Source organism: Dipodomys merriami, unplaced genomic scaffold, assembly GCF_024711535.1.
Source record: "Dipodomys merriami isolate MVZ:Mamm:240054 unplaced genomic scaffold, mDipMer1.0.p SCAF_1, whole genome shotgun sequence".
Classification (NCBI taxonomy): Eukaryota; Metazoa; Chordata; class Mammalia; order Rodentia; family Heteromyidae; genus Dipodomys; species Dipodomys merriami.
This window is the reverse complement of record NW_027202270.1, coordinates 134,592,151-134,615,807: the sequence shown is the minus strand read 5'-3', so window position 1 is coordinate 134,615,807 and position 23,657 is coordinate 134,592,151.

Sequence of the window (23,657 nt, the reverse complement as noted above, 5' to 3'; positions counted from 1 at the left end):
GGAGTGCATCTCTTATCAGTACTTGATTTTTATAACATCATACATTGTTTACTAAGAAAATGTGGTTCATATTCATGGGTTATACAGATCTTACACATGTTGCTGCATATTTTGTTGCCGTTATTTATAACAGCAAAATATCACAACAGTTATCACCACTGATCTTATCCAGAGATTCTTTAAGTTTTGGAAACCTTATAGCAGTGGATACAAGTTTTTAAAATTTGAATTTTTGCTTGAAATCTCAGCTTTTACCAGTGGCAACAAATATTGCCACTTTTTTCTCCTAGCTCACTATGTTAATGTTGGGGGGAAAAATCTGCCAATTTCTCAAGTTTGAATAGCCATGTTTGTTTGATATGTCAAGATTTTTCTTTCCAAATAAAAACTGCAGTTTCATAAAAATAAATGAATAGCTTATCTTACAAATCAAATATTTTTTCAAAGAAGCTATTTTATTTTTGGCATGCAGCAAAAGTTTCTTACAAACACTTCCTATTTGTCACACAGTTTTTTAAAAAAAGAATTTAGTCCCAATTGAAAGGGAAATTGGCAAATATCTAGCATAATAACACCTTCACTTACCTTTGACATAGCAGTTCTATTTCTAGAAATCTACCCCACAGATACAACTCCAACAACCCTACATGCATGTTCTACAAGTTTATTACGGCATTATTTATAATGGTAAGATATGAGGGAAAAACCTATATCCCCATACATGGAAGAATGTCTGAGTATATGATAACACACATAGAATGCAGAGCTCTGAATTGTGAAACAGTTGCTCATATTTTTTAATTCTAGCTACTTAGGAGGCTGAGATCTATGAGTCAAGACCAGCCCAGGCAGACAAATTCAATTAACCAGCAAAAGGTCTGAAGTGGAGCTATGGCTCAAATGGTAGCCTTGAGCCAAAAAGCCTAGGGAGAAGACAAGGCCCTGAGTTCAAGTCCCAGTACTGACAATAAATAAATAAGTAAGCAAATAAATAAAATGAAGTTCTCTATAGCTGCTTGAAAGAATGAACAAGATTTATAAAAAACTGTTTCAGGGTGATTCCCAGTGTACATTTGGGAGAACCAGGCAAAGAGCCAAAACTATCTATGATAGGCTGCTCTCCAGATAGGAAAGAAAGAATACTTTTTAAATGCATATATGTACTTGCTTCCGCAAAAACATCTAGGAGATATAAGATTAGTGGGTGGAATGAGGATGGAAATAAGTGGGAAGGGAAGGGGAGTGGATTACAACTCTGAGTATACTTTTACACTACTTTGACTTTTAGAATTAGTGTGTTTTATGTTAAAAGCAACCAGGATATAGGCAGAACCAAAGCTGGGATACAAACTATAATAGATGAATCTCACTGTTGTAAAATGAAAAATGGAAGAGTATGAGGAACAAAAGCATGGGCATAGGTAACTTTGAAAAACATTCTATAAGACTAAAGACAGAATTAGCGATCCCCAGACACCATAGTCTAGTTATTAACTCTGGTTTTTTTACAAAGCATGGGTAAGCTGCTGTAACTGTTTTCAGTTTCTCCTATAAGAACCAATTTTTGCACTGTTGGAGAAAGAAATTATGAATAAACTGAGAATAATCCTGTGCTTTTGGATTGAAATGAAAAATATTAGTGTGGACTCATGGTTTTTGATAGATATGTGAATGGTATAGAATAGAAATAGATGGGTGTATGTTCCCTGTAGCTTAATATCACTCCCCCTCTTGTGAGGGTCCCTGCTTCCAAATGTTGGCCTCTGTCATGAAAGGAGCGAGTTCTATGAGGAAAATGGCGAATTCCAGGGACTGAACCCTAATTTATGTAGTACCAGAAAATATGAAAGGGCATGAAAACAGATAAGGATAGGTCATAAAGACACTACCTAATTAAGAAGCAGCCAGTTCCAGATTGGAACACTTTTTACAATTTAAGTTATTTTATATTTTAATTATCTTTAAGTGGTTGTACAAAAGAACTGCCATGTAACAAAGCAATTTATGAATACAGTATATGTTGATCAATGTCACTCCTTTCAACATTACCCATCTCTCCACTACCTATCCCTTTCCTCACTCTTTTTTTTGTGGACACACATTGGATTCTTTCTGCCTCTTCTCTTCATTTGTCTACCCTTTTCCTCTTGACCTCATCCCATCCCTTTTGAGTACCCTGCATCTGAGTATTTTATTTTAGTGAACTTCAATTTGGCTTTCTAAGGAATTATGCTACTTGAGATCTCCCTTGAATCTACTGTACTTCAGTTAACACAGTTATATACACTTATATACCACCCAACATATTTACTTATGAGTTTGTAAGCTAAATCTAGCCCCCACATATAAGGGAAAACATGGATCCTTTGTTTCTCTGGGCCTTTCTTCATTTAACATAATTTTTTCTGAGTCTTTCCATTACTTTACAAATGGTACAATATCACTCTTTCTAATAGATGACTAAAATGGCCAAACACCAACAACCCAATTAACAAACAGGCTAATGAGCTAATGGGAGTCTTCTTGAAAACAGTGAAAATGGCTAATAGATACATCTCAGGCCATAAAGGAGATGTAAATCAAAACAACATAGGGATTCCACTTCACTCCAGTTAGAATGGTCATTATCGAGAAAACAAAAGACTACACATAGAGCTGTCCTATGACCCAGCAATCCCACTTCTGGGAGTTTACCCAAATGGCAATAAACAAGGCCATACTAAAGCTACTAGCACAACGATGTTCATTGCAGCATTATTTACCATAGCCAAGATGTGGAACCAACCCAAATGCCCCTCAGTAGATGAATGGATCAAGTAAATGTGGTATATAATGACAACGGAATTCTATGCTTCCATCAGAAAGAATAACATTGTTCCATTCATAAGGAAATGGAAAAACTTGGAAAAAAATTATTTAAGTGACGTAAGCAAGACCCAAAGAAAAGCAGGTCTCATGATCTCCCTCATTTGTAAGAACTAGAATATGTATATAATATTCTTAACAGGGGATCTCAGTAACCCAAGTGCTTAGTGCAAAGGACTATATATAATGAAGCACATTAACATGCTACAACTTATGGAAACAAGAGTTTCTCATTAGACTCTGTATATAGTTCATTATTTTTTCTCTATTGTTGTTTTATTCTCTCTTTATTTCTCTTAGTTTTTGTTCCTCATGTTTTGCATAATAGACAATGCAATATATGAAAGGGAAAGGGAATCATAGAAACAGCAGAACAACAGGTGAGCTACAGCAACATTGATACTCACTTGACACTATGTTGGATATGAACATTACAACTTGGAGGGAGGAGAGAAGGAGGGGTAAGTGGGAAATAAGGAGGCACAGGGTAACAATGATTTAAAAAATTTACTTATTGCCTTACCTATGTAATTGAAATCCCCTAGCTCATCACCTTTCCCATTAAAAAAAGAAAACAAACAATGACAGATGCTGGTGAGGAACTGGCCAAAAGAGAATGCTACCACACTGTTGGTGGGAATATAAACTTGTTCAACCACTCTGGAAAGCGTGTGGAGGTTTCTCAAAAAATTAAACATAAAACTATCCTATGAAGCCAGGCGCCAGTGGCTCATGCCTGTAATCCTAGCTACTCAAGAAGCTGAGTTCTGAGGATGATGATTCAAAGTCAGCCTGGGCAGGAGAGTCTGTGAGACTCTTATCTCCAATAAACCACCAGAAAAACTGAAGTGGCACTGTGACTCAAGCAGTAGAACACTTGCCTTGAGCTGAAGAGCCAAGGGACAGCACCCAGGCCCAGAGTTCAAGCCCTACAACCGACAAAAAACAAAAACACAAAACAAAAAAACCCCCAAACTATCCTATGATCCAGCAATTTTACTCCTGGGCATTTACCCCAAAAGATTACAAACCAGAATACAGTAAAGCCACCAGCACAACCATGTTTATTGTAGCCCCATTCACCATAGCCAAAGTATGGAATCAGCCCAGATGTTCTCAATGGATGAATGGATCAAAAAATGTGGTATATGTACATAACAGAACACTTGTAACAATAAAATTTAAAATGATAAAATTTGAGTATAACCTAGAGACTAAAATTTATGGGCACAAGTCCATTCTGATGTAAATAAATAAAGCAGGAGAAATAGCTTTTCATTACTGAATAATTACATACCAAGGGGATGTAGGCCTTGAATTACTGGGTGTGGTAGGCAGAAAAAATGCTTCCTCTCTCACAAAGATATTCATGCCATAATCCCTCAAATCTATAAATGTATTACCTTACATGTCTTGTGGACTTCAAAAATGTGAATAAGACTCAAATATACTAAATTATTTGGGTCCAAGTTAGTCGTAAGGGTCATTAGTTTTAAAGGGCAAATACAGAGAACTCCAAAACAATAATAACATTATACAAGTAAAAAAAAATTCATGGGAGGGTAGTGGAATGGTAGAGAATAATTGTTTTTTAATTAAAAAAATCCTAAAAAGGAATAAAAGGGAAAATGACAAGGAATAAAGAACAGGGAAAATAAAAGAGATAGGAAAAGGTAGATTTAAATCCAAGACATGGAATAGGTATGGGGAAAAAATTCTGAACTCTACATCTTTTAAAGGATTTCTTTAATGGGCTTGCCAGTTGCTTCTCTCTTTATTTGAAAAATTGGGACTCTATGTAGGTATGTATAAAAATCATTATGAATCATTATGAATAATGATTTTTAAAAGTTAAATATTTGTTGACTTAATACACTGGATATGAACATTAATAAAAGACAAGTCTGTGTGTGCTAGTAATGGGTTTAACTTAGTGCCTAGGCACTGTCCCTTAGCCTTTTTGCTGAAGGCTAGCTTCTATTGCTTGAGCCACAGCTCTATGCCTAGCTTTTTGTGGATATTTAGATATAAGAGTCTCATGAACTTTTCTGCCCTGGCTAGCTTTGTGTTATAATCCTCAGATCTCAGCTTCCTCAGTAACTAGGATTACAGGCCACCAGTGCCTAGCCAGAGGAATCCTCTTTATTTAAATTTAGATCTATTCCCTTCTTTTCCCTTCCCTACTTCCTTCATTCTTTTAACACTTTGTGCCCCAAAGAGAATTAAAGTGATTTATTGCAAATATCACAGTTTAAGATACAACACATTTTAGACTGCACCCTCTAGTCTAGGCTGGACTAGAGCTTCCTAGATCTGAAACAAAACTTGTTCTGGAGTCTTTCTAGAACCTTCTGTAAGTGGCTGCTAGGATCTTGAACAATGATGATAGAATTAGACCTCTGGACTCTCCAGCCCTAGCACCTGAAGCATAAGGAAGCCTTTTCTGTGGATAGCAAGCCCTGAGAACCTAGCTTCTTTCAAGAAGTTCATGAGGGATCAATCTCACAGCCAATACATCCAATCCAGGTCAAGTGTGCATTGCTGTGATGCCAAGTTGGCATCTCCTGGTTGCCAGTAGCAACAGACGTAGTGTACCCTGTGATTGTGAAAGTGTGAAGAAGGAGATTTGTGTTGAGCAATGGGAAGATAGGAGATGTGCAGCTTTTCTAGACCAGGTAATCAGAAAAACATTTGTACAACTGTCTTTCACCAAGAAGTAGATTGTCTCTGAGCCAGCAGAAAACAGCTTCTGCCACAGTACTCGCTTCACATCCTCAGGTCTGGTTGCTGATCTCTGGTGACTTTCAAGACCAACCTTAAATGTTTGTTCTTTTTTTTTTTTCACTTCATCAAGCTTTCACTCAATACACACTCTAAGCCAGGCACAGTGGTCTTTGATATACCAGGGCAGGGAAGGATGGGGGTAGAGTACATGTAGAGGAGAAGAGAGTTTTATAAGCTCAGCTTCTCTCTAGCAGGTGATTTAATAAATTGAGGGAAGTGACAGGTCAGAGAGACAGCGAGGCTTCTCAGGATCATCCCCACAATTGCTCTTTGGTGAGACTAGTGGCGATAAACTAGAGGTTGGCAAACAATAGCAGATGGCCATGAATCTGACTCACCAACCAATCCAGCTCACAGTTAAATCCATACACACACACATTATATATATATATATATATATATATATATATATATATATATATATATATATATAGGCAGCAAGCTGGATTTGTGTATTTATATATATATATATATATAAGCTGGATATATATGTGTATATATATATATACATATATATATTTCTATTGAAATGCAGCCACCCTCATTTATTTCCATATTGTCTATGGTTGCTTTTATTTAAAATGCCAGAGTTGAATAGTTGGGCAGCCGCTATATGCCTCTCAAATCCCTGGAGTATTTATTTTGGAAGGCCTTTTATGGAAAAATGTTCCTGACTTCTAGAGCAAGAAAGGGTCCATTCAATATGTCATCTGGAGACAACTAAACTAACCCTTGCTTGCCAGCAAGTAGCAGGCAGGAGAGGTGGGGCCGTAGACAGGTGGGCATTGTAGGATGAGCCTTAGCATGCTTTACATTTGTTGTAGGGAAGCTCAGGTTATGAGCCATATTGTACACACAGGCAGAATGACACAAGTCAGAAACAGCAAGGTAAAGCAGATCCTTCCTGCTACTGGCTAGTAGTCTCTGTGGAAGAAGATGGATGAAGGTCATGGATCCAGCAGTTGGATACACTCAGTTATGAACACCTATTGACAGAAAACAAATGTTGAGTGGAAAAGCAGGAAGCAGATTGAGATTTATAATGTAAAATTAAAAATAGATGTATAGGCTAGGTGTAGTGGTTTAGGCCTGTTATCTTAGCTATTCTGGAGGCAGAGAATGAGAAGATCATAGTTTGAGGCCATACTCAGCAAAATAAGTTTGCAAGACCCCCTCTTAATCAAACAAGCTAGATATTGTGGCACACACCTGCAGTGGGAAATAGAAGGATTATGGTCCAATCTGGTCTAGGCAAAGACTCTATCTTAAAAATAAGCAGAGTAGTAAGTGCAAAGGTTATGGTTCAAGGGATAGAGTACCTGTCTAGCAAGCATGCAATCTTGAAATAAAACCCTAATACTTCCAACAACAACCACAACAACACACATGCACATACACATCCACTGCTAAAGCTTATACCACTTATAAACAAAACAGTATGTACTCCTTCCTATCTGCGGGTCTTGCATCCATGAATTCAACTGTGGATCAAAAATATTCAGAGGAAAAGAATTGTGGTTATACACAGAAAGAACTTCTTTCTTGTCATTATTATGCAGCATGCACATTGTAGCAGGTATTATAGGTGATCTAAAAATTACTTAGAGTACATAGGGAGATATGCGTAAGTTATATGCAAATGCTTGCCATTTTCTATTTAAGAAAAAAACAACAAAACTTGAACATCTGCTGCTTTTGATATCCAGAGGGGATTTCCTAAATCAATCCCCCATGGATACCAAGATATGACTGTACATTCAACACAGTGTAATGGCTGTGTGTGTGTGTGTGTGTGTGTGTGTGCGCGCGTGCGTGTGTGTGTGTGTGTGTGTGTGTGTGTGTATGAGGAAACAAAAATGAGAATAAGGATGAGAATAAGAATGGATCTATGAATCAATACCATGGTGGAGAGGCCTCAAATAGATGACAGTGTGCTATGAGCTGAGAGTTTAGCCCACTCCACTTTGGTACTTGAAATCCAAGGACAGCAAGTAACATCTGAAATGGGAGGAAGAAAGGAGTAGCATGGAAACAATCTGGAGACTGGTCTTGATTCTCTTTCAGCTCTGATGGAAAAATGCATTTGTGACCTGGTGACAATCTGCAAGGTCTCTGCCTCCTAACCATTCGTATTTTGATGGCAGAAGTGGTGGAGGTGATGGTGATATGTGTATGTGTGGGGGGAGAGGCTGGTAGGGTAAGGTAGGGGTCAGAGCTGTTAGGACTAAGCCAACTGGGTAAATCCCTTGTTGGAATGTGGCATGTGGGTGGAGATAGAAGGTAGGCATCAGCTTTGTGGATGCTCACTGGGTGTCAAACTTGGTCTGTAGAAGTGGCGCTGTGGCTCAAATGGTAGAGCACTCACCTTGAGCTGAAGAACTGAAGGAAAGCACCCAGGCCCAGAGTTCAAGCCCCCTGACTGACCCCCCCCCAAAAAAAAAAATAAAGGGCTTTCACAAACTTGGTCTGACCTTGGCGAGAGCACTGAATGCAACACTGGGTTCTGAGTAGTCAAGGCTGAGCAGAAGCCATGGGCAACAGTGGTTTAAAGGACTTCAGCTGGATTCCTGGGGCAAGTGTCATTTTCCTTCTGCACTCAATTTTCACAACTTGAGAGACTCATTTTGACTCTCTTGGGATTGTGTCAGCATCCAACAAGGCAAAGTATATGACAGAACTCTGGGAATATGAAGACCCCTGAATTTTAGTTTGTCATACATTTTAGCAGTTTTTAGAAAAAAAAATTCTTCTTCTGATCTGCCTATCAGTTCAGCTGAGTGGTCAGAAAGAAAGAAAAAAAAAAAGGATGCTGATAAAAATGAACCTAAACAGCCAATGTACTACAAATGACTTAGAAAGAAAATCACTTTGTATGATATTTCTTAGTCTCTTCAAAAGGAACACGTATTTCTGCATGCAACTTCATCTTTAAAGCTCAAAACGTAAACAAAAATGGAACCAGTCCTTTCCAAGAGTTTCCAAACATTTCGTAGGTGCTTCTCTAAATGACCTAATTTATGGATGACCTCTATCAGCGTATCCCAGCTGTTGATATGGGACTTTATCCAGCCTTAATCCATCAGCCTGGGAAGACAAGAAAAATGGAGACATTTGGAAAGTTCCTAAGTCAGTGGATTATGTATCAGGAGAGAAATGAAAAAAGCACATTCTGAGACTTGTTCTTACTAATCCAATTAAGATCACTAAGGAACACTATAAATACACCAGCATCAACTTTTCTTATCAAATAGTTCAGAATATCTTAAAGTATCCTCTTCCCCATTTAAAAATATCTAGTAAATTTATAGTAGGCTCTAGCAGTAACATTCCCCTAATACACACATATACATTCACATGAATATTGCACATATTATATTTAGCTTTTGCAACACTAAGTTCAAAGAGCATACACAGTTCTAGGTTCTAGCATTATTGTTTGTTTGCATCCCAGAATGGCCTCATGTTTCTGGGCTCAGGTGATTCCTACCTCAACCTCCTAAAAGCTAGTACTATAAACATATATCCTGTCTCAGTTTACACAATGGGAAGATCTCACCTTGAATTTTATTATATATCATATTTTATATAATACATAATATTTATATATATTGACTCTGTATTTACCTATATAGAATTTACATGTATAATATTTACATCATAATACTTATATCTTATTTATATCACTAGTACCTTTTCATGCTAACATATTTTTACTTAGTAACATGATTTTAAAGTACCAAATAATGTCATTGTAGCTGGGCCCTGGTGGCTCACGCTTATAATCCTAGCTACTCAGGAGGCTGAAATATGAGGATCATGGTTGGAAGCCAGGCCAGGCAGAAAAGTCCTCATGAGGCTTTTATCTCCAGTTAACCACTCAAAAACCAGAAGTGGGGCTGTGGCTCAAGTGTTAGAATGCTAGCCTTGAGCACAAAGAAGCTCAGGGACATTGCCCAGGCCCTGAGATCAAGCCCCATGATTGACAAAATAATAATAATAATGTCATCATATGATTATTCCAAGGTTTATTTGGCCTTCTCAATATTTGTTTGCTTATACTGATTGCTAATATAAATAACATCTTTTTTGTTGTTGTTGGTCTGGCTTTTCAGAGTAGTTTATTGGAGATTAGAGTCTCATGGACTTTCCTGCTTCGAACTGTGATCCTCAGATCTCATCCTCCTGAGTAGCTAGAATTATAGGCATGAGCCACCAATGCCTGGTTAATATAAACAATGTCTCTAAGAATATTATTTTACATATTTTACATATATTATCTGTGGATCTTCAATAGCATTGCTAATTATTTACTGGGATAGTTCATGGAGTTGGAATTACTTGGGCAGAGATAAACACTGCAGATGTAAGTTCTAAGTTGTTTTCAAAGCCACTGTAATATAGCCTACATACTTGCAGGTCCATCTTTAGAAAAGCAAATCCTGGCCCATGTGAAAATTGTAGCTAACAAATTATTTTGTTCTCTCTAGCATCCTTTTAAAGAGTAGTCCATGATGACATGTATATTATGTGCTTTCCTGTGCAACACCACATATTCTGCTGCTTAAATTGGCTCAGCATTATAGAAAAAGGAGGCTTCTTACACACATTGCTCCTCTGGAGGAGTCCAGGCTCTCCTACTCAATGATGGCAAACTCCCCTCCAAATATGTGTGTGTATGTATGTGTGTATATAATGTGTATATGCTATACTATGTATATGTACTATGTACTATGTATATATTAGATTATATATATGTGACCCTGATATGTTCTATGCAAATGGCAGTATTTATAGACCAGTATGTAATACTGTGTGGTATGGAGAAAACACAGACAGGGCAGCCTGCATGAGGGATGACTAGAGAGCATTGTACAATTCCCCCCAAACACACAAGGAAAGCAACAGAAAGATTCTTCTTCCAATGGAAGAAGAACAGGACACAGAGAGCTGTGCTTCCCAGTGCTTGAGGTAGTATGTGTGTGTGTTTGTGTGTGTGTGTGTGTGTGTGTGTGTGTGTGTGTGTGTGTATGTATGTATGTGCACACATGTGCTGGTACTGGGGCTTGAACTCGGGGCCTTGTGTCCTCACTTAACTTTTCCATTCAAGGGTGGTACTTTACTACTTGAGCCACACCTCTACCTCCAGCTTTTTAAAATTATTTTTATTTTTCATAAATACTGTACAGAGGGGTTACAGTTACATGCGTAAGGTAATGAGTGCATTTCCTATGGAGCATTGTTAACTCCTCCTTTGTTTTTTCCCTACCATCCCTTCCCTCCCCACCTCCCCAGCTCCTCTTTCCCTCCCCTCCCCCCACTGAAGTTGTAAAGTTGATTTTCAACATAGTGTTTTTCACATCCCATTGTTACAATGGATCAACCTGTATTTTTTTTTTTTTTTTGCCAGTCATGGGGCCTGAACTCTGGGCCTGGGTGCTGTCCCTCAGCTCTTCAGCTCAAGGTTGGCGCTCTACCACTGGAGCCACAGCACCACTTCCAGCTTTTTCTGCTTATGTGGTGCTGAGGAATCGAACCCAGGGCCTCATGCATGCAAGGCAAGCACTCTACCACTGAGCCACCTTCCCAGCCCCTCAACCTGTATCCTTATTTAAGCATTTTGTTATTTCCCTTCCCCTCCCCAAAGTAGAAAAATGTATATACAAGATGCAGGGTACAGGAATCAAATACAGTGAAAACAGGGGTGGGAGAAGAACATACAAAAAAAGAAAAACAAAAACATCACATAGTATATTATAAATACTTTAAAAACAATAGCAAGAAAGAAAAAAACCACCTGTGTCCCTATCTTGGGGTTCATTTTACTTAACATCATCTTATATGGTCATATGTACATAGCTTTTGACCTTTTCTGCTTATCCTAGACTATATACCAGTTATTGTAAATAAAGGAAACCATGGGACCTATGTTTCTTTGGGCCTGGCTTACTTTACTTAATATAATTTTTTATTTTTTGTACATTTTTATTGTAAAAATACTGTACGGAGGGGTTACAGTTACATGAGAAAGGTAATGAGTACATTTCTTATTGAGCATTGTTGCCTCCTCCTTTGTTTTTCCCTACCATCCCTTCCCTCCCACCTCCACAACTACCCCCCCCCCCCACCAAAGTTGTAAAGTTTGTTTTCAACATAGTGTCTTGTACATGTCAGTGTTACAATGGATCAACCTGTATCCTTATTTCAGCATTTTGTTTTTTCCTTTCCCCTCCCCGAATTAGAGAAGTGTATATACAAGATGCAGGGCACCGACATCAAATACAGTGAAAACAGGTGTCATACCCTGGGGGAGGAACATACAAAGAAACAAAAAAAAATCACGTGGTACATTATAAATACATTAGAAACAATAGCAAGAAAGAAAAAAGATATTTGTGTCCCTATCTTGGGGTTCATCTCACTTAACATCATCTTATATGGTCACATGTACATAGCTTTTGACCTTTTCTGTTTGTCCTACACATGTACTAGTTATTGCAAATAAGGGAAACCATGGGACCTATGTTTCTTTGGGCCTGGCTTACTTCACTTCATATAATTTTTTCCAAGTCTTTCCATTTCCTAACAAATGGGGCAATGTCATTCTTTCTGATGGAGGCATAGCTAGCACATTTTCTTGATCCATTCATCTACTGAGGGGCATCTGGGTTGGTTCCATATCTTAGCTATGGTAAATAATGCTGCGATAAACATAGTTGTGCTGGTAGCCTTAGTATGACCTTGTTTGTGATCATTTGGGTAAATGCCCAAAAGTGGGATTGCTGGGTTATAGGGGACTCTATGTAGAGTCTTTTGAGGAACCTCCATGCTGCTTTCCAAAGTGGTTGAACAAGTTTACACTCCCACCAACAATCCAGTAGTGTTCCCTTCTGTCCACATCCCCTCCAGCATCTGTTGTTATTAGATTTCTTGATTATAGCCATTCTAACTGGGGTGAGGTGGAATCTCAATGTTGTTTTGATTTGCATTTCTTTTATGGCTAGAGAGGTTGAGCATTTCTTCATGTGTCTATTGACCATTTTTATTTCCTCTTTAGAGCAGTTTCTCTTTAAGTCTTTATCCCACTTATTTATTTATCAGGCAGTTGTTTCTTTGAGGATTAATTTTTTGAGTTCCAAGTATATTTTAGATATGAGACCCTTGTCCGTTGTAAGGCTAGTGAAGATCTTCTCCCAATCTGTGGGCTTTCTATTGATCTTGCTAGCTATGTCCTTTGCCATGCAGAAGCTTTGCAGTTTCATGCAATCCCACTTGTCCAATCTTTCTTTGATTTGTTGTGCTTCTGGGTCTTTATTAAGAAAATTTAGGCCTGTTCCAAGGAGCTAGAGTTTCTCCTATTCCTTCCTGTAATGTTTTCATGGTGTCTGCTTTAACTTCGAGATCTTTGATCCATTACCTCCAGCTTATTTTTTGCTGGTTAGCTGGAGATAAGAGTCTCACAGACTTTTCTGCCTAGGCTGGCTTTGAACTGTGATCTTCAGATTGCAACCTGCTGAGTAGCTAGGATTATAAGCATCAGCTACCAGTCTTTGGCTTAAAATTTACTTTTAAAGCAAATGCTAGTTTTGACATACTGTTTTGGGACTGTCCAACTTTGAGTGAGGGAGAGGAACAGGAATAAACTAGGGGGTTCTCAGGAACAGTTTGGAAATCAGGACCAAGAGCTGTATGTACAAAAGGATGGGCTCAGGGACTGGGGTTCAGACAGACCTCTAGAAAATACCAATATCTCTTACTCAGTGAGGGTGGGTAGTTTCCCTGTTCATCTACTGCTCTGTTCTGAGAGCCACACCATTGTGGTCCAATGATACTTTCTGATAGTGAGTACAGGAGTTTAATACCCATTTAAACTGGAGAGTTACGACATTTGGGGTTGAGGAAGGGGAACGCACTTCAGTTTGGAGGCTAGTGCTTAAATCTCTCAGCCATTCCTGAAAAAGAGCTTTTTCCTAACTCAGGGCTCTATGACTTCCTTTTGGCAGTTCCTAGAGTTGTTTGCATGGAGCCTGGATGGAAATAGCCAGTTTTTGTAGGGCTTGCCTGGCAGGCATGCCACAATAGCTGCTTCTGAGTCACCACTGGGAAGGCAGGCTGAAGGAGGGGGGGAAGGCATACACTAACAATTACAGGCTAACAGAAGAACACCAATTAAGTTCTAGTTTTAGCCAAAGTGGAAAGGGTGATCTTTAACCTCACCATAATGAGTTGTCCCCATGATTTAAGGATCATTTCTCACTGTAATCTATCCTTTATTGTTATTATTTATTTTTGTTTTTTATTTTATTGTATAGGTGATGTACAGAAGGGCTACAGTTACATAAGTAAGGAAGTAAGTACAATTCTTGTGGAACATTGTTTAATCTTTCCTTCTATACAGCATTTTCCAACACTGCAGGGAGTCTCTGTAATGCCCATTTCTACTTTGTCAAATGACTCCCTATTAGACTGTCCTGTAGGGGGTGCTAGAGGGAGTGTGTGCAGCTGAAATGGAAGAGGGGACTTGTTTCTTCTTACTTCCTCCTAATTTCGCTCTCTCTTTTCTTGAATTATCCTAGCCTGTGAAGCACCTAGGGTGGCTGCTTTCTGAAACTGCTACCTCTGTGACACTGCAGGACTGTCTTGTTCTTTCGGATGCCTGGGTAATTTTATCACTTGCTGACAATTCTTTATATTAAATCTATTCTTTACAAATAGTTGACCGAAACCTAATTCACCCATTGAGTATATGTAGGTCTGTGCACGTACTTACAGAAAAGCGACCAGGAAAGGTACAAGTATCTTTCTTTTTTATAGGGTGCTTTGACATGTTTGTTGGTCACTAATATTATCTGGCTTTTATGATATGTCCAGCACACAACTAGGTGGTAGAGACGTGGTTCTGAAGAGACACAATCACTGTCCTCAGGGAGTACAGTGGCTGATGAAAGATGTGGTAGTTTGTTCTGTGCTGCTGTAACAGAATACCACAGACTGGCTGATTTAGAAAGAACAGAAATATGTATTTCTTCTAGAGGTTGGGAAATTCAAGATTAAAGAACCAATAGGTTCTGTCTTGAGGTCCTAGCACTGAGAAAGGAGGAAGGGGAAAGAGGATGGGGAAGGAGGAAGGGTGGGTGGGAGGGAGAGAGGGAGAGAGGGAGACAGAGACAGAGACAGAGACAGAGACAGAGACAGAGACAGAGTCTTGTGTAGTGACATTTGTCCATTCATCAGAGAAGAGCCCTCATGGCCTAAATATCTCCTATTAGGATCCAATTCCAAAAACAGGGGCATTGAGGGTTATGTTTTCAGCATATGAACTTTTGATAAATTAGCGGAGACCCAGTCAAAGCATAGCAATGCCTACCACAGGAATTGCCAGCAGGGAGGGAGGTTCTGCATGTTTTATGCTGCATGTCACATTTCCCACACAATTAATTATAGTTAAAAGCTCTTCTTCTCTCTTTCTCTTTCTCTTTTCCTCTTTCTCCCTTTTCCCCTCTCTCCTCCTTCCTCTTCTTCTCCTTTCTCGTGCTCTCTCTCCTCCCTCTTTCCCAGTAGTGTTGGATGAGTGAGTGCTCTGTCACTCGCTAGCAGCGCATCTAAGGACGTGTTTACCTACCCCAAGTCCTGTTTCCTCTTCCATAAAGCGGAAGTTGCATTCTTATTTGTCTCTACCTCTTAGTGCTATGAGGCCTATGTAAGACAATGCACAGCAAGTGCTTAGCCTAGTACTTACTACACACTACATGCACAATCACCTGTGGCTGTCAAAGCTAAGAATCCCCTAGATTTTCTTTAGGTGGAACTGGCTAACTTGGAGAAGGAGCAAAGAGCTCACCAGGGGGAAAGTATGGCTGTGAGGCAGGAGGAGGGAAAAAAAAGAGTCTGATGGCATGGTTCTCGATGACACTAATACCAGCATCACTACAGCAATAACTTGGTCCTTATCTACCAGCCAAGAAGCCAGCACAGAGAATGAAAACCTTAGGCAGGGTTCGCCTCACTTTCTCTATAGTACTGGACTTGTACTTGCTAAATGGGTGTTTTGCTGCAGAGTCACACCTCCACCCCTTTTTGTGCTGACTATGTTTTAAATAGGATCTTGCTTTCTGCCGGAGTGTGTACCTGGACTGTGATACCATTGTTGCTCGAATGACAGGCTTGCTCCACCATGCAGAGCTTCTTCCATTGAGGTGGAATCTCACCAACTTTTCTGCCCATAGCTGGCTTGGAACTGTGATCCTTCCAAAGTCTGTCAGCCTCCCAGGTAGCTACTATAACAGGCCTACGCCACGGTGTCCAGCTCTGGGCTGAGAAGGGCTCACAAACATTTCAGCCCAGGCTGGCCTCCAAATATGATCTTCCTGCTCAGCTTCCCAAGTAGTTAGGATTACAGGGGTAAGCCAAGCTTGGAGCTCTCCTTTCTTGGGACCGGCTGCTTTCCCCAGCTGCTGGCTGAGTTCATGGCACATCCCAGCTCTTACCTTCCCACTGCTTGCTCTCACCTCCCACCATCAGTCTCAGAGAAGGAGGCACAAACTACTTCTCAGTCCATGATTGGAAAATGTAAAATTTTCAAGGAGTGTTTTGAAATATATATCAGTAATGCCTTAGAGCAGAGGGATGCAATTTCTGTCCCCAAATAGCTGCAAATCTCAATTTCTGTACCTTGCATGTTTATCAGAAGGGATTCTGTGAGTCCATTTCTTATTTCATGTTCATTTTTCAATCAAGTTTCTTTAAAATTCAGCACTCTGCCATTCTCATCACCACCTTTCATCAGCTGCTGCCAGACCTCTTGGCAAACTCTTAGTGGTCAATTCTCATGGCACCCTGTGTTGTTCAATTACCCTCACTTCCCAGAGAATGGCAGGCCAATGGCTCCTTCGTGGTTGTGGTGGACCTACATGTCTGGGATGGGGGGCTGCAGTTCTGGAGTTTTCTGAGTATTACTTGACCTGGGTAGACATCAAGAAAATTCCAAGATTGCCATCTACCTGGAACAGCATGTTGATGAGAGAGGATATGGCTAAACATCAAGAGCCAAGACAGAAAACCTGACGCTACTATGTTAGCAAGGGATGAATAAAGAGGAGGAATGGTCTCAGCATTCGTAGCATCTGGGTTTGTAGAAATGTGTATTTCTGGGTCCTTACCCCAGTCTTGATTAAGAGATTCTGTAAGTGGGGCTGAGCAAGTTAAGATTGGTCCAGTTTAAGTTTGAGAATCATGATTTTGTACCTACCTTACTTTCTCTCTCTCTCTCTCTCTCTCTCTCTCTCTCTCTCTCTCTCTCTCTCTCTCTCTCTCTCTCTCTCTCTGTCTCTCCCTCTCTCTCTCTCTCTCTCTCTCTCTCTCTCTCTCTCTCTCTCTCTCTCTCTCTCTCTCTCTCTCTCTCTCTCTTTCTCACACACACACACACACACACAGAATATAGAATTTGGGTATTGTGCGAATGCTAATCAGAAAAAACGACTGAGTCATTAGTCTCCAACCAATGTTTAGAAGCATCCCAGGTGGACACAGAAAAGAACCATCATACATAGAACCACATAAGCAAAGCTTGGGGCGTGTATCTGCGCCAGGCATTCATGAATGTAAGTGGTTTTGCAGGTGGAAGACCTAGGGATGAAGTCCTGGAAAGAGCTAGATTGAGCATGGGTTCCCTAATTTTTTTTTAATCTCACCAGCCCTGCTTCTTCTTTCCTCCAGCTACTGCTCCTTCTCTGATTCTACTTCCAGTGTTCCTTTATTTTGGGCCCCCAGTGGTCTCTATTGTCTACTAGTCATATTTCTTCCTTTCCTTCCTTGTATCTTCTGTATGATTCTCTACCATGATCACTTCAATAGATCTTACCTTTACTACTCTGCAAATCTCATGTTACATTCTATTAAGTGTCTTCTATTTTTTTACTCTTTCTTTTGAAAACCATTGTGGCTCATCCCCTTGACCTGTTAGCTTTCTTAAACCTTTTGATAGCTAAAAATCCAGAGTTCAGCATTATGTTAAGTCTGGCTTTCTTGCACTTGAAAAAGGACAAGTGCTTATTAGCATTCAAAAGTGATTCACTCTTGTATTTTCTTCCTAATGTTTTACTTTAATCAAGAGAACAGAGCAAGGGGGTCCTGTGGTTGGGCCATCCATTAGACATGACTACCATCTCATGGTTCCTGGAATCTCTCAGGGTCAAGTGCCTTTTGCTTGGCTACCAAATTTGTCAAGTGAATAATGTGGTCGTCCTGGACAAAGCACTTTTAAGATTTTTACCCACAATGACACTAGTGCTTTATCATTGTAGACACAGGAACCCACATGCTTTGGCTCTGAAACTGTAAAACAAACTCATCAATTCCTGATGTTTCTCCCCTGAGGTGTAAGCTCATAAGAATGTTTTGTGGAGTTAGGGGAGAATAAGAAGGAAGTGTGATAAAGTGGTTAAGAATAGAAAGAGACAGTCATGGTGACATGGCAAAAAACATTGTTTAAGATCTGATGCAAGCAAGTTTATGCTAAGAACAAGGTGTTTGTAGTGGAGGAAAGTCTACTGTTATCTTGAATACTACACACTTTCCTAAAGCCAGCGCAAAAAAGTCTTGTGATGGTAAACAGGACAGAGAAGGTGATGTGTGTTGGAGGCTGTATTTAGGTGAGATATGGACATGAGTATGGGCCAGTATGACAGATCAGGAAGCCTGGCTTAGCTTACCAGCAGCCTAGATGCCCGCTTTAGTGAGAGTCAGGGGAAAACCACTGGTCTCATTGCTCTCCTGAGCACTGCAGTGTTAGGCTTTCTGAAAAGGTGCCACCCTTACTGCTTGCAGGTGCTTTAATTTTATTTCAGTAAATATTCATATCGTAACCATTATCAAAAGTGGCAGTAGAAATAAAGACTTTATTAGTTGGGTCCTCAATGTTCTTTGTCAGCATTATGAGAATGATTTTTGTTGTTGTTGTTTATATACTTTTGAAGTGGGTTTTTGGAAGAACAAAGAGTGTACGGTTTCCCAGTCTGAACAAGAGGAGTTCAAGGCAGTGATTGTGTTACTCCTGAGTGGAAATGTGTGTGAGGTCGATTATTCAAACCTTACCCCACTCCAGACCCTTCCCAATGCACTTTAGGGCCTACCCTGACTATCTCTGCTTTCCCTGTTCTCTTAATTTTTTCCCTGTCAAAAAGAAAACTGGGCCAGATGTAATGGCTTATATCTATAATCCTAGCCAATCAGGAGGACCGTGGTTCAAGGCCAGCATCATAAAAAAAAAAGCAATACCCATCTCACTCAGTAGGCTGGTTAGGGTGATTCCTATCTATTACCCTATCAACATGGGACAACATAAACAGGAGGATTGTGGTCTGGGCTGGCCCAGGCATAAAGATATGAGACTCTATGCAAAAAAATAAATAGAGCAAAATGGGCTGGAGCAGTGGCTCGGGTTGTATAGTGCCTGTATCACAAGCTCAGGGCTATCAGTTCAAACCCAGTATTACTAGATCACTCTGGTGATTTCAAAATATCACCTGGCCTGCCAAGTTTGTATTTTTTAAGTATATAGACTCTGAGCTAAAAGGCATAACTTGCCTTCTTCTTTTACATTTAATTACCTCCTCGCTTCACCCCCACTCCTCTTCTTCCGCAGGACCACCACCACCAAAGTTCTCAATTACCTAATGGGTGCTGAGTGATCTCAGGTGACTACCTGAATTGGGGGAGGGGAGGAGAGTTGTCTACAGTACAGACTTAGCCAGCCAGTGTTCAGCCTATTTTCCCATCTCGGAATCTCCTTTGCTTCAGCCTTAGCTACGAAATAAATCATCTGGTGACAGATCCAAGTATGCCACACAGATCAGGCAACGTCGAGGGGACTCATTCCTCCTATGGCCAGACTGAGGAATCTCACACACTGGAGACTCTCACTCGCTGAGACCTGGCCTCTTTTCTCAGGGAGTTGTTGACACAAGAATTATTCAATTACTACAGCCCAGTGTGGCCCATGGGGAAGGTGAAAATCTTATTCTTGAATGTCTAATTACTATTCCTTCTCACCTTCTGAGGATGTCCTCTGGGAGCCCCCATCAGGTTCTGGTTGGAGTACAGCTGGCCTCACAGTGTGAACACTGCCCAGAAATATTGTGATCCCAGAACTGACCCTGGTGGAGCTCAGTGATGATCTGAATAATGTAAAGTGCTGAATTATTCACCACACTTCCCTTAGTCGCCCTTAGAAGTAACTGAGGAGACCACTGGGAGCCATTAGAAGTAAACAAAGACAAGCAAGGAGGCCAGGTGTATTTTACTTAAGCCTTCTGGTTCTGGCAACACCTATAATTAAACTCCCTGCCCTGTCCACCTCTCCAGTAGGAGGGGTGCACTGGACAGTTGTGGATTAATGAATCTTTTTTGGAGGAACTTCTCATACTTCAGATTTCTCAGGCTAAGTAGCAAATGAGAAGTAAGAGTTGCCTGCCTGGGAGCTGAGGCCCAATACTGAGCAACTAAGCCATTCAACAAGTTGAGCCTTTTCTTTGTCGCCTCTGTGGCTCTCATTTTGACTGGTAATACAGGAGTGTAGGGAGTGGTTAAATGTATAGGGTGGAAGAAGTGGGCAGACTCTGGTGTGTGTGTGTGTGTGTGTGTGTGTATGTGTACATGTGTACATGTGCACTTGGGTTGGTATTGGGGTTTGAACTCAGGGCCTGAGCTCTCACTTGGCTCTTTCACTCAAGGATGGCAGTCTACCACTTGAGCCACACTTCTACTTTTGGCTTGTTGGTGATTAAATGGCTATTAGAATCTCATAGTCTTTTCTGCCCAGGCTGTCTTCTAAAGACCATCTTTGCCTCCTGAGTAGCTGGGATTATAGATAGGAGCTACCAGTGGCCTGGCTCTGGATTTTCTTTTTTTATGACCCAAAGACCATTTCTGTCTGGTATGGTCCCTTTTCTCAGACGACTGACCCAGGAGGAGAAAGCATTAGGGAGATTCACAAGAATTCTTTTTATTTTATTATTCATTGTTTTAGAATTATTATTATTATAAATATTCATTTCTATTCCTAAAGCCAGGAGAGAAAATATTTCCCTTATTTTTTTATCTCATCTGCACTACAGCAAGTATGTCAAGCTCCTCTCAGATCCCTGGGCAAGTCCTTGGTATTCTTGTCCCCATCTGCTACCCATCCCTCATGGGTGTGTGGCATTACTTTTCTTATAACTAGATCATTTCAACAGGGCTATTGCCACCAAATGCCCCCAATCCTTCTATATCAGGAGATTTCAACAGTAACATGAGTGACATTTGTAGCAGATTGGGAGAAGACATTTTGGTTTTTATGTCATATGCAAGTTATATGTTCCTGCTTTCAGCATTACATTTTATTTTCTTTTTTACTAAATACCCAGTACAAGAGAAGCAAAAGGTCAGGGAGTGATAGACTGCCTCAAATACTTCAGGACCACCAAGTTCCTCACTAGATAGATGAAAAGTGAATTAAGAATCCTTGGCAGATTCGAATCAAGCAGGTAGAGTTTCTCCACTAGAGCAAATGAACTTCCAGTTGAATAACTTTCTTAGAAATACCCTTGCTACTCTCTAATGTGATCCTTGCAATGACCTCAGTTTACTCCTGGGCTATGTCATGAGTTTTAAGTATGACAGTGACTTTTAATTAAATCTTGCTTATATATAGTTAATGGGCTAAGACAAATGACCAAAGTGAGGGCTGGGTCAGGGGAGGAACACAGACTTACGATGATTTTTCTCCCCCATCATAATGATAGTTGAGAAAAGTAATAAAGTGATCTACTCTGAGGTGAGTTAGTATAAATACTATTTCCCCTATTTGTTCTCCTACATGAGTTCTGCAATGATTTGGAACAGCCAGTCACGCTCAAGAAATGACTATACATCTATCTGCAGAAGCTTAAAAATCCAACATTTCCATTTAGCCAAGAACTGCAGCGAGGTCTGGGCTTTGTGCCATCTGTACTGGGATCCTTGAAATTTGAGATGACAAATCTTCAGGGTCACCTTTCTCTCTTTTCTCTATTTTTTTTTCAAGCATGGCAAGAGAATTCAAGGGTTTACTCTGGAAACTTTTGCACACATACCTGCTAAATGCACACCAGCTGGCCCCATTTGCCTGGCCTCATTTCTTGTATGATTCTGCCTTCTTCACTCTTTCTCCCCCAACCCAGATTCTAAATTAGGAATTGGATTTAAAAGTTGAGAGCCCTGCTTGCTCTACTCAGCAGCAGTGCTGCATATGACCTTAGTCAATCACGGCGTCTGCATGCTTTTTTTTTTTTTTTCTCTCCATCATACCATTCCCTGAACTACCTAAATGAGTGGTCCTTGTAATTAGTTTATGGAAAATGAAAAGAAGAAACTGTGGGCCTCTGAATCTTTGAAGATGTATTTGGATGGCTTTCCCTGAGCTCTGGGCAGAAGGGTGGCACATTATAAGACACATACTCACTGTCACTATCTTGGAGAAATACAGACAACTCAATAAGTCCACAGCATGGTAGATAGAACACACTAGAAGGTGAGTTTCCAAGGTAGGTTATCAGAATGTTTCTTCTAATTCTCCACTTATTCTAAGCCAGTGATCTCAGATTTCCTCTGTGGGCCTGTACAGGAAGGCCAAAGATCTAACCCTGAGGGCTTTGAAGTCCCTGGACTAAGAGGCCCTAAATATGTGGTCCTCACAGATTTGTGGGCCTATGGACTCCATGGAAATAATACAATGGAACTCTGATGAAAAAATGAAAAATCTTCATTTCTACTAGCATTAAACTGGAAATACTTTCTTGAATTACGAACGCGAGAAGCCAGCCACAATAGATTTAGCAGGGCCTGTGTCTTTCTCGCAACAGAAATTAAAGATCTTTTCCTATGACAATATTATCGCTACACATTCCTTAAAAAAATACCATTCGCTCTGATTACTGCTCTGAAATTGCAAAACTTATTATAGATCAGCTGCAGGATCTGGTTGAGTTAATAAAGAAGCACATGTATAACATTATATCACACGTTCTTATTAAAAATATTTTTCTACTTCAATATAATTGGTTTCCTTTGAAAATATATGGATTTGACTTCGTGTGTTTTAAAAACATTGCTCTGTAAGGGCTATCTAGAGTCTGTAGCAAAGGAAGATTAAGACTACCTGTCAATGCCACAGGTCCAGGCTCTCCTCTGACTAATTTGGGGTCACTCTGAACTTCCAATCCCTCCTGTTGAAAGAATATGACAATAATTCCCCATATGGTTGATGGGAACATTAAATGAATTGATAAATGGCAGGATGCATTGCAAACAGAGAAGTACTATACACAAATCCCAGACAGTAATAGGCAGACATTCCAGGAACTTCTTTTACTCAATATCTCTAGCATCAAGTCAGTGATGAGGGGAGATGAAAGAAAACTCTTATGAGGGCCTGAGAGTTCTCTGCGAACAAGAGGTTGTAAGAGAAAAAGTCCATTTGTAGCTTGAATTATCATGAATATGTTTAAGAATATAATGAGGTCAGATAGACGGGTAAAAAAAAATCTCTGCTTTGCTTAATTACAAACTGAGTGTCTGTGACAATTTTTTTTAAAAATTCTCTAAACTTCACTTTGCACATCTGGAAAATGGGATTCTTGGTAAAGATCAAATAATATTTGTTCCTTGGGCCAGCAGGTAGGATTCAAGATCCATGACTGGGTCTTTTCCAGATCCACTGTTTCTTAACCTTCCACAAATGGACCAGATGACAGAGAAGTGCAAGTGTCAGCAGAATTTCCTCACAAATCACAAGTCTGGTAGTGTTATGTATTTTACTTTATATTTATTTATTTTTTCTATCCAAGCCAGCAAATCCTTGGGTTTGAACTCAAGGACATAATCAGAAACCTTGCTTTTCAGCAACATGTTTCATATGAGTTTTTTAATTTTATTTTTTTATATTACCTTTATCAGATGAGTTTTATGATCTGTATTTGCAGTGCTGTCTGTTG